This window comes from Acyrthosiphon pisum, chromosome A3 (assembly GCF_005508785.2).
Source record: "Acyrthosiphon pisum isolate AL4f chromosome A3, pea_aphid_22Mar2018_4r6ur, whole genome shotgun sequence".
Lineage (NCBI taxonomy): Eukaryota > Metazoa > Arthropoda > Insecta > Hemiptera > Aphididae > Acyrthosiphon > Acyrthosiphon pisum.
The window spans coordinates 31,981,386-31,990,404 of NC_042496.1; the positions used below are offsets into that span (position 1 = coordinate 31,981,386).

A 9,019-nucleotide genomic window follows, 5' to 3' on the forward strand; every position below is an offset into this window, starting at 1 on the left:
GCTGTTCTAAATAAACTATTAATATACAATAGTACCTATATAATATTTTTAATTGCAGTCGTTTAGTTGTTTAGCGATCGTCTATCTTTATTATTACAAATTAGCTAAATAACAAAAAGAGTGGTGGATAGGTGGATGTTATAACATGTTCAGTATAAATATAATTAGGTTTGTATTATAAGCATGTCGAGTTTGATGGAGGGGAGGCGCGGTCTTCCGTTACCTATTTTGATTTTTCGGTTTTTGGATCTGATTTTTCTCGCGAGTCTGTTGCGCTCACGCTCTTCTACCACCACCGCCGCTCCCTTCAACCATCCTAACCACGGAACACCACAGACGTCGTCGACCGTCGTGGAGTCGGCGGTGGCGAGAGGTTGATGTGCGGGTGGGTAGTAGGAGAAGTCGCCGTCGTTGCAGGCACTGGCCGCGAAGAATTGGTGGGTGGCCATGGGTAGTGCAGGGACCGCATACCGTGGGGTTACGCAGTGCACGGAGAGGGGGGGGGCGGGCGATCGGGTGGCCGAGCAACGGTCGGGCGCACGCGTACAAGCTGCTCGCGCATGTCGCCGCCGCGGGCACCGCAACGCAAGGGCCCAGCGCCGCAGCGCACACACGACCGGCGTCCACGCGCACACACGTACAGCGCGGCGTTGTCGTTATCGGCCGGCTTAGGAGGAGGTACCAGAATCGTACTTACGTAGGTTACCGCAGTCGTGTAGTCGCGCACCGCCGCGGTCGTCGTTGCCGTCGTACCACTCATACCGCGGTCGCAGTCGTAGTCGTCGCAACCGCCGTCGCGGTCGTCCGGAAGTCCGTGCGAAATCGCTAGTGACCGTGCGAGGTTTTTTTCTCGCACACATGAAAATTATATTATTATTACGTGTAAGTGAATAACACGACCGCAGTGACACATCGCGTAATACCGTTATTATAATATTTTAATAATTACCCCTGTGTGTTTCTCCAATAAATTGTTCGCTCGGATTCGTTTCGTTATTTCCGACGGCATCGTCGTCGTGGCGATCTATACTATATTATAGCAAAGAGAACCGATCGACATCACACCTAGAACATACACAGATACAATTGCGTCACAGGAAACCTCCTCTCACCCGATCCGGTGGATTCCGGAAAACCCTGCAGACCCGTAACAGGGTTATGCCAAACCGGTAAGTGTCTATCTATATAACAACTATACGCATACTTATGCACAATGATTACGTTTGAAGGTGGCATTACACTACCGCCGTGTGCTCTAAACCATATGATTCGTGTAAAGGATTTACTTTTTACTCGCCAAATATTACATTATACCGAATAGGTAAGACCGCGGTTTCTCGATTCATCGATAACCACATTTAATAACCAATTAACCTCACGCCGAAGTTTAAAGGTGGGTTTCTATTCCACATGTTTACGTGTACGCGTATAAGAATCCTTCTCTATAATTGGTTGGTATACATGGTATGCTTTTGGTATACCAGCGTGTTTATACTTCCTTACCACGCGCCAAACCACATTACCGTGTTGTCAAATCTATGGTTCATCAGTTTTGTGTCGTTGGTCGTATACATTTGATAACAAAATATGTTTATGGTATGAAAATTATAAGATAGTTCGTAACCATTTTATCCCGAATCTTTATTTTCAATGTAAGCCAATATGAAATATACGTTCAAGACGAATTTGCACGTTCATCGTAGGTACACGTACACGTGAACGTCGTGTAGTAGGAATATTATGTAAATATTTCGACAGTTTAGTATATTGTGGTAACTGGTTAATCACTAATCAGAAACCACACGAATCTACACGAAACACTATTTATAGTAGTGGAATACTACTTTAAAATCTTTGAAGTTTAAATACGTTGACAAACAATATTGTCCAACGTATTATTTCTAGTTAAATTTATCCAACTCTAGAAGACGCGACAATAATAATATTATAATAGCTTTACAAATCGTGACGATATTTTCGAGGAAAACCAGGTTCCTGGAATTATTAAGTTAGTTTCTGGCCATGTATTTCACGGCTACGACTGATGTGATACGACGTTATCAATAAAAATAATACTAGTGTTGTTCTCGTAGAAAGTTCTTTAAGCGGGAAGCACAGCTATGCATCTATTATAATATAAGATATCAAAATAATAAAATATATTACTGTAGAGAAAATTAGCGTATAATACCATTATTGCGAACGTTCTAAAAAATAAAAATCGTTTCAACAATAATAGCCATTTCAGACGATTTCGATGTGATGACGGCCTGAGTGTTTTCGGGGTTTTGGTGGGTAGACTGGGTTAGGTAGACTGGCCTCCGACATATTATTGGCTGCATACGAATATAGTCCCAATAAAACATATTAGAACGAATTGAGCTCGCCTGGTCTATTCATGTATATACTACCTAATGTCCTAATAATTGAGTCCTGTAAAATAAAAAATATAATACTAATTACGTCTATGATTCAACTTCGAACAAAAGAAAAACATTTTCCCTACATTTGTACAAACTTAGGACTGTACGAGGTACACTATATCTATTATTAAATCGTTTAAAATAATTAACTAATAATTTAAAGGCCATACTGTATCAGTAAAAACCGAGGTAAAAACTTAGCAATATGTTTTTTTTGTTTTAAAATCTTAATGTTTATTTTGTTTGCAAAAACTGATTTCTTCTCTAATTTCGTTTTCTTCAGTTTTGATATCATTTTTTTGCAGTCAATTTGGTTAATATACTTATTCAATTATTAACAGTCTTGATATTTTTATTTCAAACAGAACTATAGAAACGCACAATACAACTAAATAAAAATAATCTAAGGAGTCAATTGATATATTTTAATTTTCCCAAGTATGGACACAATTAATGTTTTTTGTTTCTCAATAATAATTATGGGTTCAATAATTGGTATGTTTTATTTTTATACCGAGACTCAATAATTAGTACTTATACATTATTTTTTCCTCGTTCAGGTATTGGACTCAATTAATATGCACCGATATTTTTGTATAAACATACAGGTTGGTTCTTTTAACGTAAACCAGATAACTTCTAGTGAAATACCTAATCTAACGTTTAAGAACCTATTATATTGATAATCATAGAACTATATAAAATGAAACTTACATACCTATGCACGTTAAAATAAATATTTAAAAATGTCTCAAGTCTCCTAAGATATTGAAGATATTGCTTAGATTACGATATAAGAATCACCCTGTATGTATAATATTTAGTATTTGTGCGTGTATATGATATATATATATAGGCGCGATCGACCGACGGCAAAAACTTTTCCCTCCGCCACGCGAGAAGCCCCTATGTGCTCCGCGGGGGCGACACTCTGCGCGAAAGTACATATATTATTATAATGTACGCTTCGAAGAAGACCCGTGGAAACACCACCAACGACTTTTTGATAATATTTTGTGTGCGACGATATCAAGTCAGTATGTTATTGCCATGGTTTTTGTCGAGTTGATATAAAAATTGGTCTATTTCAAGCCAGTTTTTAATTGATTCTTATGAATCACACGATTTCATATTATTATTATGTATTATCACAGTATCACAATAGGTACCTCGAACGATTTAATAATTTATTCGTATACGGAACGTAATACATTCAGATCGTGTTTATAAATATTTAATGCAAACAATATTTTTATATTGTAAGGGTTCCCTATAACATTGTAACAGTTTTTAATACATCATTCTCCAAAATGGTATACCAGATTTCTTTAATTTAAGCTCTCGAAACATACAATTGGTATGCATTTGTGGCGGTTTAATACCATAACACATTATACACGCGTATATATTTATGAGTTATAGATTCTATATAATAAGTTACTTAAGCAGGGACACGTTTTTATAATTTATACACCAACTGGAAAACATTACTTGTTTTCCATTTCATAACAACGATATTTTATCAAAAATGGTGTGGAACGATTTGTTTTGTTTTTATTTTTAATTTAACTAAGTAAACGAAAGTTGGGAAGTCGGGTCACATTCAATGTAACAATAAAGTCAACAATTTACTATAGTCCCACTTTTGTCGACGGTTTAAAAAAAATAAATAATCGTTTTTCGGACTAACAATACTGAGTAGTCTTTTAATGCAGACATAACTCGTAGGTACATACCTATAAATTTACACGTGCGTGTCACACTTATAATATTTATAAAACTTCGTGATTCCACTCGTTTAATGAAAAAAAAAATGTAGGTACCTATAAACATTTTTGATACATATTTTATCTTTTACAAAACGCTCTTTTTTGATTTTATTCTTACTATGTTTTTGTATCTTAATAACTGAAGTTGATTACAATCAGAATTCGACGATTGGCATTATTTGATTTTAAAGTTATAATAAAATTTTAAGTTCGTATTTCATATTATAGCTACGCTAATTTATTCGTTAGCATTACTTTAGACTCAGGGATTTTTCAATGGTGTGTAATGTGTATAATAATATGTATGATAGTTTTAGGGTTCTACTCTATATTATATTGTTATACTTTTATGCAAATAGTTCAAAAGAAGTAATAGTAGGTTTAGATGTTCTTCAGGGTTAAGGAAATAATATAATGAGAATTCTGATTATATTAAAAGGTTTGCTAGCTTTTTATATTTTATACGTATAAAATATATGATTGAATAAAATCTTAACCTGAATTTACTATGTACAAATGTCGTTATAAAATCATCTTAAGCCGAGGATCTATACTACATTAGTTTTTGTTTACTATATTATTATAATATGTGATTAGAATAGTCGTAATTTGCAAAGTTGTGATTTCGTCTGTTACTCATACATAAGATATTATTCTTGAGCTTATAGGGACAGTTTCTGTGTAAAATATAGCGTCTTACAACTAAGTCGTTTTTCTAGCGAGGGTTAAGAATTTTATTGGATGGATAAGTTAAAAAATAAAAGCAATTTACAAAATACTATCGACAGTAGTTATAGGTTTCGTCTCTGTTCCATGTTATATATGTTATATATATATAATAAAATACATGAAATAAAACGGTTAACTTAAAAGAATAATTGTTGAAATCGTTCTTTTATGTTTTATATAATAGTTTTTATGAAACGAATTTCGATCTAATTGTAATTATTGTTGTTTAGTCGTTGATCGTGTTGTATCGTAAATATTTTATTTATTAGCAACCTTATAGTTTGCTGGATTTACATATTCTATAGTTTTTCAAAACAATCAATGGTAAATAAGTACCTAGTAGGTATTTTTAAACCTCAAAAATTATATTTGTTTTACGTGTTTGAAAAAATATACATTAACTTCTTAAGGTCATCTAAAATCGATTTGGGTAGCGGTTGCCGTATTGCAATTTAAAAAGTATATTCTATCACGCAATACACTGTTATACAAAAGTAGATACCTATACTGTTAAATTTTCACCCTGCATTGAAATTTACCGATTCATCGTACAGTAAGTCATGACCGATTAACGTAGATACTAGATAGTCGATATTAGATGATAACATTGTCTACCCTCAATAAATGAGTATAATTAACAACTGTAATACTTAGGGTCAACAAGGTCCACATTTAAATTTCATGCACTGACGCACATTAAATAAATAAATATATATATATATATATATATATATATTTATACATTATATTATATAATTACTAATTACGGTTTTACCAAATTAGATATTTAAAATATAATATTTATTTTATATAGGTACCATATTATCATAGCAACTAGTACTGAACTATCGATCATTCATTTCTGCTCTTTTTTTTTTTTTGTTCATTTCTCGTTAAGCAACACTTTGAATTCATTAATCAATTTAGGTACCATATTATACAAGGCTCACCTGTAGATTACACCAATTGTATTTGACAACGATGAATGGAACGCATTTTAAAAGTCGATCGAACGTCAAGTCTCAAGCGTCGATATATATGTATAGTGTATACACGTATATAGTACTATACACGTATACCTACTTAAAAGTTAAAATGTAGAATACCATTATATTTCTCTATTCAAATAAAATGTAAATTTAAAATGTCTATGTAATAGTTATAATTATAGTGATATAATGTGTAATTGTAGGGAATCTGTGTAATATTTGATGACCTGTGCGACGAAATGACACAGAATTCAGTATAGATTTAGGGAGAAATGGTGAATATACTCCAACAAATCCCAAATTACGAAATTAATCGTTACCGTCACTGTCTTAGAGAGGGTTTAACGGAATTTCATTAACTATTATAACTATTTAATTTTGTTTTTTTGTTTTTGATACGACTTATTTTCTATATATTATTCTCTTATGTCACCCATTCGACGTCTCGTTAATATTTCTACCTCATGTAATAGGCTTTGCATGCCTTCCATAAGACATTCACTAGATGGTAAGGGTTCTGAAGTCTATCTCAACCGTTTATATACACTTCACTCATCACACTCACTCATACATCTCGGAATGTGGTTATATAACAATCTGACGTTTCCCTACACTTAATGTTCTGGAACAAGTCAAATGACAATGAGACTATTACCGCAGTTTAGATAGTGTATAAATGTGAATGTATAAAAATATAAACAAACATTCCATTTGTTTTGTTAATTTGTTTCGAAAGTTACTTTAGCTAGCTTGAAAACCGATAGATATACGGGTAAGATTTAATAATATTATATCACTTTTAAATTTTTACGTCCAAAGTTTCAATGAATTTCTGCAGAATATTATTGTTATTTTTACTGACTACTATTATATATTTTTGAAAAATGTTCACGATTATCTATGGGAGCTCTAAGACTTAATTCTTTCTGTAAACGGCTCAATAAAGTGATGAGGGTTACGCGAGGAGCAGTCTGCCATATTGGATATTGATGGATCCAATGAGACTATTCCAGTTCAATGGATAAAGCGTGATGGATTCGAAATGGGGTAATAAAAATAATATCCCTCCGCTCAGCATTGAGGTTTCATTTGAGGCATATGTCCATTGCTAAAATAATGTTCAAATTAATGAACAAAAGGGTAACACGAAATTTTTTTTTTCATTTGTGAATATTTTACCAAAATTGTTAATTTTAGTGATACTGAAGTGTAATACATTTTATTTATGTGTTGTTTTTTTTATCAAATTTTGAATATTAGATGATAAGTGGAGAAATACGGATTTATAATAATATTGGATCATATTTTTAAAAAAAAACCATATACATATACTAATATACAACTATATATTTTTTTAAATTCTTGTTTAAAATCCAAATTTATAACTTTGTAACTTAAAAAAATTGAAAACATCCGGTGTTTTTGTACCTTAAAAGCGAATGACACTAAATAAATAACAGATGTGTATAAATAAATCACTTTACCCAGACGGTAGACACGTACTTTTTTATACCCTCGTACTTGTACCTTACATACGATCTCCAGAAAAAAAATAGATCGATGCAGTTACACAATCCAAATGTGCATAAATAAATACTGCTCAATGCTCATGGGTACATTTTTTATTTATTTTTTTGTTCAACGCACATGTTAGTAATTTTCCAGGTAATTTTACTGTATAGACGGGGATGTAATTCGACGGGGATGCGTTTATGCGTTTGTTAATTGTTTAAATAATAGTCACTCATAGGTATATATCCTGTTTAGAAAATATCATCATTGGAAATATCATAGAAATGTATAATAGATTCTGAGTGGAGCGATGAACTTCTTGATTTTACAATGGTGTGTGTTTTATTTTTACGATACAGTTTACGATTTGTACGATAAGTAGTCGAAATAATGCTTCAATTTTCAATTTCAGTATTTCTTGTTCGATGAGAAAGTGAAACTGATTGGTGCATTTAAGAGGTCAACATTTAAAATTCTCAATAGTTTTCAAAACTGCATAGAAACAAAACACAAATTAAGGAAAAACGGTAATTTTTCCGCAAAATTGGTTTTAGACCAAATCGATTTTGGTTTTTAGTTTCTAAAAAAAATAACCGTAAATATATGCAATTTTCACTGAATGTTTATATTAGCATTTTCTATACACAATACAATTTTTAAAATACTTTAGTTGTTTTGAGCTGTTTACGGACATTTTCAATTTTCAATTTTTTTAGTCATTTTTTCTATAAATGTAAATAAAATTGCATTTGTTTGGTAAAAATACGTGAAAATGTAATAGAAGACCCCTGAAATATTGTTAGAATAGTAGTTGAAAAATATTAAAAATACAGAGACAATTTTTTTTATAAGCATTTAAAATTCAAATTTTGACAACATTTATTAATTTTAAAATTTTAATATGATTTTGTAGTTAATAATGTTATAAAATGTTTAACTTTTGTAGCTAATAGGATTGAATATCTAAAACAAAGTTCCACGCAAATAAGTAAATAAATTACTTTATTCCCTATGATATGATAAAATATACTAAGTAATATATCAGGCTGCCACTCAGAATCGTTTTTCATATACAATGATATTATATATTTATATCATTGAATTCAAATGTAACACCGTGCATTACAGTGACCCACTTGTAACCTATACTGTACAGAAGACTTGTTATTAAATTTTAATTTAATCAATTAATTTAATATTCAACCTCAAGGGATTTTTTTTAAAAACGTATGATACAATAAATTTCAATTTTAATCAAAAATTCAAAAATTTTGAAGTAGACGAGTCATTATATAATAAATCAAATATAAAAAAGCAGGTAAGTGGATGTCGGCATGTCGCTCTGCTGTACAGTAGATTACAAGTGGGTCATTGTATAATGGTTGTATTAGACTTGAATTCAATGATATAATATCATTGTATAAGAAAAACGATTCTGAGCGGAGACGGTTTGTCAGTCTGGATATTTTATATTTTGTTATGATTTATTTTATCATGTAGGTAAGTTGAATTAATATTAAAATATTATAATTTTTTATTCGTTTCTATGGTGATATACAAAGCGTTAGAAATTAAAATTCCATTTTTAACGTTTTTT

The 9,019-nt window shown here is 31.7% G+C and overlaps 1 protein-coding gene across 10 annotated transcripts in view; it reads left to right on the forward strand.

The window, feature by feature from the left end:
* Positions 1-611: 611 nt before the first annotated feature.
* The window catches only part of LOC100161839 (potassium voltage-gated channel protein eag), a 255,330-nt gene continuing 246,922 nt past the window's right edge, over positions 612-9,019 (forward strand). For all 10 annotated transcript variants that reach the window (XM_029491386.1, XM_029491391.1, XM_029491390.1 and 7 more), the window contains exon 1: positions 612-1,169. The gene's annotated coding sequence lies outside the window, so the exon portion shown is untranslated. The remainder of the gene's footprint in view (positions 1,170-9,019) is intronic.